This window comes from Myotis brandtii, unplaced genomic scaffold, assembly GCF_000412655.1.
Source record: "Myotis brandtii unplaced genomic scaffold, ASM41265v1 scaffold38, whole genome shotgun sequence".
Classification (NCBI taxonomy): domain Eukaryota; kingdom Metazoa; phylum Chordata; class Mammalia; order Chiroptera; family Vespertilionidae; genus Myotis; species Myotis brandtii.
In genome coordinates, this window is record NW_005364596.1 from 6,427,744 (window position 1) to 6,433,800 (window position 6,057).

Here is a 6,057-nt window from a genome sequence, read left to right on the forward strand (position 1 = left end):
TGGTGGGAGCCTCTCCTGCCTCCTCAGCAGCACTAAGGATGTCCGACTGCAGTTTAGGCCTGCTCCCCGCTGGCAAGTGGACTTCCCCGATAGCTGCCGGTCTGCCAGAGGGATGTCTGATTGCCATCTTAGGCCCTATCCCCTGGGGAGCAGGCCTCAGCCAGCAAGTGGTCATCCCAGACTGCAAGAGGGCACAGGCCAGGCTGAGGGACACCCCCCTCCCCGACTGCACAAGTTTTTGTGCACCAGGCCTTTAGTATTATTATAATTATAAGTTATTAATTTCTATTTCATATAAAAGGTAAAGTATAAAGCTATTAGAGACCATATGGAACATATTTTTAACTTTGCTGTAGGTAAATACTTCTTAAACAGAAAACAAATTATTTTAACTATAAAGGAAATGATTGGTAATTTAGATATATTAAAATTAAGGTGTTCTCTTAATTAAAAGTTATTATTAAGAGAGTAAGAGACAAGCCACAATGTGAAAGAATATACTTTCCACATTTAAAAAAATCCCCAGATAACCAAATACAAACAAATACACTGTAAAGTACTTAAGAAAATACAAATTAGAATCACAATTGAATAAGATTACACACATACCAGAATGGCTCAAGTAAATTAGACTACCAGCACCATATGCTGGCAAAGATGTAGCACAACTGGAGCTCTCCTGCACTGTTGGCGGGGTTTAAATTTGTAGCACCACTCTAAAAACTATGGTGGTATCTATAAATCTGAATACTCAGATATAGCTTGACTCAGCATTCCATTCCTAGATGCATACTAGTAACTATCAGAAATGTGCATATCTGCATCCCAATGCATTAACACAAAAATGTTCATAAATTACATTATGTGCAATAGTCAAGATGTGGGAAAAATGTGAATGACCACTCAGAATAAAATTGGGTAAATAAATTGTGCTATTTTTACAATGGAATACTCTATAACTATGAAAATAAATGAAATATTACATGCCAGCAATATAGATGACTATCAGTGTGCTATTGTGAATGAAGAAAAGCCAGATACAAATAGGTACTATGCAATTCCATTATGTGAAATTTTAAAATAGGCAAAACTAATTCAGAGCACCATTCCCTAAATGAAAAGAATGGCTTCCTGTGATAAAATCTTTGTACAAACCAAGTGGTTTATGCTTCCCTTCCAAGTGTCTGGGATTTTGGTACATATTAGGCAGAATATGCCTAAATAACTGGCCTCCGATAAGAACCCTGGGCTTCTGGGCTCAGGCTAGCTTCCCTGGTAGACGACATCCCTTTTGGAGAAACTGAGAGCATCCTGAGTGACTCTACTGGGAGAAACTCGGAAACTTGCACCGGGGTTTCTCTAGACTTTTGCTCCTTGCACTCTTTTCCTTTGCTGATTTTGCTTTGTATCTTTTTTTCACATCATAGCTGTGAGAAATGGTAAATGAAGCCATTTCTCCACCCCTCATCTCCCTTGCCTTCTAACCTTGATCTCCTGGCAGCCTTAATGTTAACTCTATAAATTTGGAATTTATTGCTTGGGATTTAAGTAAATTTGCAATGAGAAAAATATACAATTAATGCTGGTAGATACTGGGAAAATGGTCGCCTTGAGATGGGTAGCGTGGTTGCAACTGAAGAGCCCATTAAAGCTACTGAAATTTTTGTAATATTTTATTTATTAATTGGCAGATTTTACTAGTTTTTCCACTTTGTGATGACTCACCAATCTGTGAGTTCAATATCTTTATCTTCTTTAGCCTATGCTAGGAATTGATTCTTCCCCTGCCTCTCAAATCATATGTTATAAACCCCTACCCTCTAGTGACTGGTATTTGGTTTGGAGATGGGGCCTTAGCCATAATTAGATTAGATGAGGTCATGAGGTGAGGCCCTACTCTGCTGGGATTAATCTTTATAAGAAGAGAACCAGAGGGCTTGCTCTGTCTCTCAGCTTGAGCACAGAGGAAAGATCACATAAGGACACAGAAGGAAGTCTTCATCAGGAACAGAATCAGCTGTCACCTGGACCTTGGACTTCCCAGGCTCCAGAACTGTGATAAATAAATAAATGGTACTTAAGCCCCCAGTCTGGTATTATTTGATGGCAGCCTGAACTAACTAAGACAGCCCAGAAGTTCCAGGAGGTAAATACTATACTTTGAAATCTTGTCTTTCCTGCATGTAGCATTGTGCCTGCCTAAAAGTAGGCTTGCAGGACATATTTAAATAATTCCTGTCAACATCCCCTTCAATGAAAGTAAAAATTGCACATCCCTTCTTTAGTTAGTCCTTCAAGATTGAAACATCAGTCTATCAACCATATATAAAAACTAGAGGCCTGGTGCACGAAATTTGTGCAGGGGGTGTGTGTGTGTCCCTCAGCCCAGCCTGCACCCTCTCCAATCTGGGACCTCTCGAGGGATGTCTGACTGCCTGTTTCAGTCCTAAACGGGCAGTCGGACATCCCTCTCACAATCCAATACTGCTGGCTCCCAACAGCTCGCCTGTCTGCCTGCCTGATTGCCCCTAACCGCTCCCCTGCTAGCCTGATCGGCGCCTAACTTATCCCCTGCTGGCCCGATTGCCTCTAACTGCCCTCCCCTGCAGGCCTGGTCACCCCTAACTGCCTCCCCTGCAGGTCTGGTCACCCCTAACTGCCTCCTCTGCAGGCCTGGTCACCCCTAACTGCCCTCCCCTGCAGGCCTGGTCACCCCTAACTGCCCTCCCCTGCAGGCCTGGTCACCCCTAACTGCCCCTCCCCTGCTGGCCTGATCACCCCCCCCAACTCTCCCCTGCTGGCCATCTTGTGTCCACATGGGGGCAGCCATCTTGTGTGTTGGAGTGATGGTCAATTTGCATATTAACTCTTTATTATATAGGATTACAATAAGTAACATTGGATATGCTTTTTCTAACACACCCCCTCAAGGTTTCACTCTCCCCCTCCCCCTTTGGCTGCTTATTCCACTAGTTTACAACCCTTCACGCAATGATTCACCTCACCTTCCAAATCAGTATTGCAACTTGGGTCGATCTGTCAGGATTTGTGTCATAATGAAAACTAATGTGTGTTCCCAATGCTGTATAATGAACATTCTTTTGAGGACCAAAAGGTGTTACCTGGAATCCAGCATGTTATGCAGGTGGTATATATAGGTGTGAGAGTATATGATGATGAATTATTGGAAAATCCAATCCCACATTTTCTGAGGCTTTCTATAATCTATAATATATATAACAACCTGTATGCTTTAGGTTTATACTCAACAATGGGTATATGCTTTATATATTTCTAATATACTAGAGGCCCAGTGCATGAAATTCGTGCACGGGTAGTGTCTGTAGCAGCTGCCGGCTGCTGGCCGGGGCCTCCCTTTGCACCCACCTTGGCCTGGCACCGTCCGCTTAAATGCTCCGCCATCCCACCATGGTTCTACTCTCATCAGTGCCCATTGGGGCTGGCAGCACCTCCACTGCCACCCACTACCAGCATTGCATCGCCAACACCCACCATGTTCCACACCACCCCCTGGTGGTGATCGCACATCTAACTCCCAATCAGTCAAACTCCCAACCACGGGGACAATTTCATATTAGCCTTTTATTATATAGGATAACTTTTATTCACTGACTTTTTAAAGGCTTTCACTAATTTCTGAGACTTTCTTATTTACTTGCTTTTAGCCATTTTCAACAGTGCTGCTCAAAAATGTATACTCAAGTGTGGACTAGATTTATAACTCTAATTTTAATTCTTTCAAATACCACTATTCCACATCCAAAAACAAAAAAAAGAGAGAGAGAGAAACTACTCAATACAAGACAAGACATGGGTTTCATTCCGTGTATATGAACATGCATCTTCAAATACAAGGACTTCAAAGTGTAATAATATAGTGGTTTGCATTAATGTAGCACTTTGCTTTCCAAAGAGTTTCACATACTTTATCTCCTAGTATCTGCAAATACATTTTATTAGTAAATTTTTTGATGCAGCATATAAAAACATAAAACCTTTCTATTACCTAATCTTTAAAATATCCATGTTTTATTCTATTTACTTTATCATTCTTATGTCTACATAATGGTCAATTATATTCTACAAGAGGCCCGATGCACAAAAAATTTGTGCACTCGAGAGGGTCCCTCAGCCTGGCCTGTGTCCTCTTGCAGTCTGGGACCCCTTGGGAATGACCACCTGTTGGCTTAGGTCTGCTCTCTGGGGTATTGGGCCTAAGCTGGCAGTCAGACATCCCTCTGGCAGCCCGGCAGCCCTCGGGGGATGTCCACTTGCCAGCAGGGAGCAGGCCTAAGCTGCAGTCAGACATCCTTAGCGCTGCTGAGGAGGTGGGAGAGGCTCCCACCACTGGCTGTTTGCAGGCTGGTCACAGCCCCTTCATGGTGATGGGTCCTGCTGGGGTCCCTGGCCAGTCTGGGTGAGGGGCTGATGGCTGTTTGCAGGCTGGTCACAGCCCCTTCATGGTGATGGGTCCTGCTGGGGTCCCTGGCCAGTCTGGGTGAGGGGCTGATGGCTGTTTGCAGGCTGGTCACAGCCCCTTCATGGTGATGGGTCCTGCTGGGGTCCCTGGCCAGTCTGGGTGAGGGGCTGATGGCTGTTTGCAGGCTGGTCACAGCCCCTTCATGGTGATGGGTCCTGCTGGGGTCCCTGGCCAGTCTGGGTGAGGGGCTGATGGCTGTTTGCAGGCTGGTCACAGCCCCTTCATGGTGATGGGTCCTGCTGGGGTCCCTGGCCAGTCTGGGTGAGGGGCTGATGGCTGTTTGCAGGCTGGTCACAGCCCCTTCATGGTGATGGGTCCTGCTGGGGTCCCTGGCCAGTCTGGGTGAGGGGCTGATGGCTGTTTACAGGTTGGCCAAGCCTCCCAGCAGGAACCCTCACCCAATGAGGGTGTGGCCAGCCTGGGTGAGGAGCTGATGGCTGTTTTCAGGCTGGCCACAGCCCCCAGCCACCCAAGCTCCCAGTGGAGGCTGGCTGGAAGCAGGTATCTGGGATTTATTTAGCTTTTATAATTGAAACTTTGTTGCCTTTTGCGGAGGCCACAGCTGGCTATGGCAGGTGGGAAGCTTGGCATCCTCCATCGCTGGGGCAACCAAGCCTCCTGCTCGCTCCAGCTCCGTGGTTGCCGGCTGCCATCTTGGTTAGGTTAATTTGCATATAGTCGCTCTGATTGGCTGGTGGGCGTGGCTTTGGCATAGTGAAGGTATGGTCAATTAACATCTTTGTCTTTTATTAGTGTAGATTCTTTCTAAAATTACATTTCAAAACCATGTTAACAAGTAATTATAAACAAAGCATGCCTTTCTCCTTAGCTATTTCATAATTAATTTTGTGTCTTAATTGCATATTTGTTCTTTCTGTAATTTTTTCAAAATTGTGTTAGTCCTATTTTTAATATAAGCACAGTGTGTCTATTCTAAAAGGTCTTAATGGATTGCTACCTTATTGATTACACCAAATTCTTTATTCTCTGTCACTAACTAGTTTAAAATCCTTTCTTTATATTCAATCATCTTAAATTATAGATTTCTAATATCTTATATACCTTGATCCTCCAAACCTCTTATCTTTCAACAGTGACCTTATATAAGGTAATTTTGCATCCTTCCTTTTTCCCCCTCTTCACATTTTGACCTTTGGCAAGATTTTACCCTGCAGAGTCATATCTCCTTGGAGCAGCATTGACAATCCCAGCTACAAGATTGAACCTCCTCCACAATGATTTCAGTTGCTGCCTTTCAATTGTTTGGGCTTACTGTTCCATAAAGCAATTAAAACAAACAAACAAAAAAACCTCTCCACAGATATCCTTCATCCAGTTGGTAGTAGGCAAACATAATTAGTGAATAAAGACTAAGGATTAAAGTTGTTTTACTGTAAAGTGTGTTTCCAAGAAAATTTCTAAAATTTATTTTGCTAAATCATCATCAAAAAACATATATTGAGCATCCTAATAAGGGTGTTAATTGATAAGCATATTGTAGTCCTTTACAAGTTTAGTGTATAAATTATTCCTAATATATATGATATACATACTAA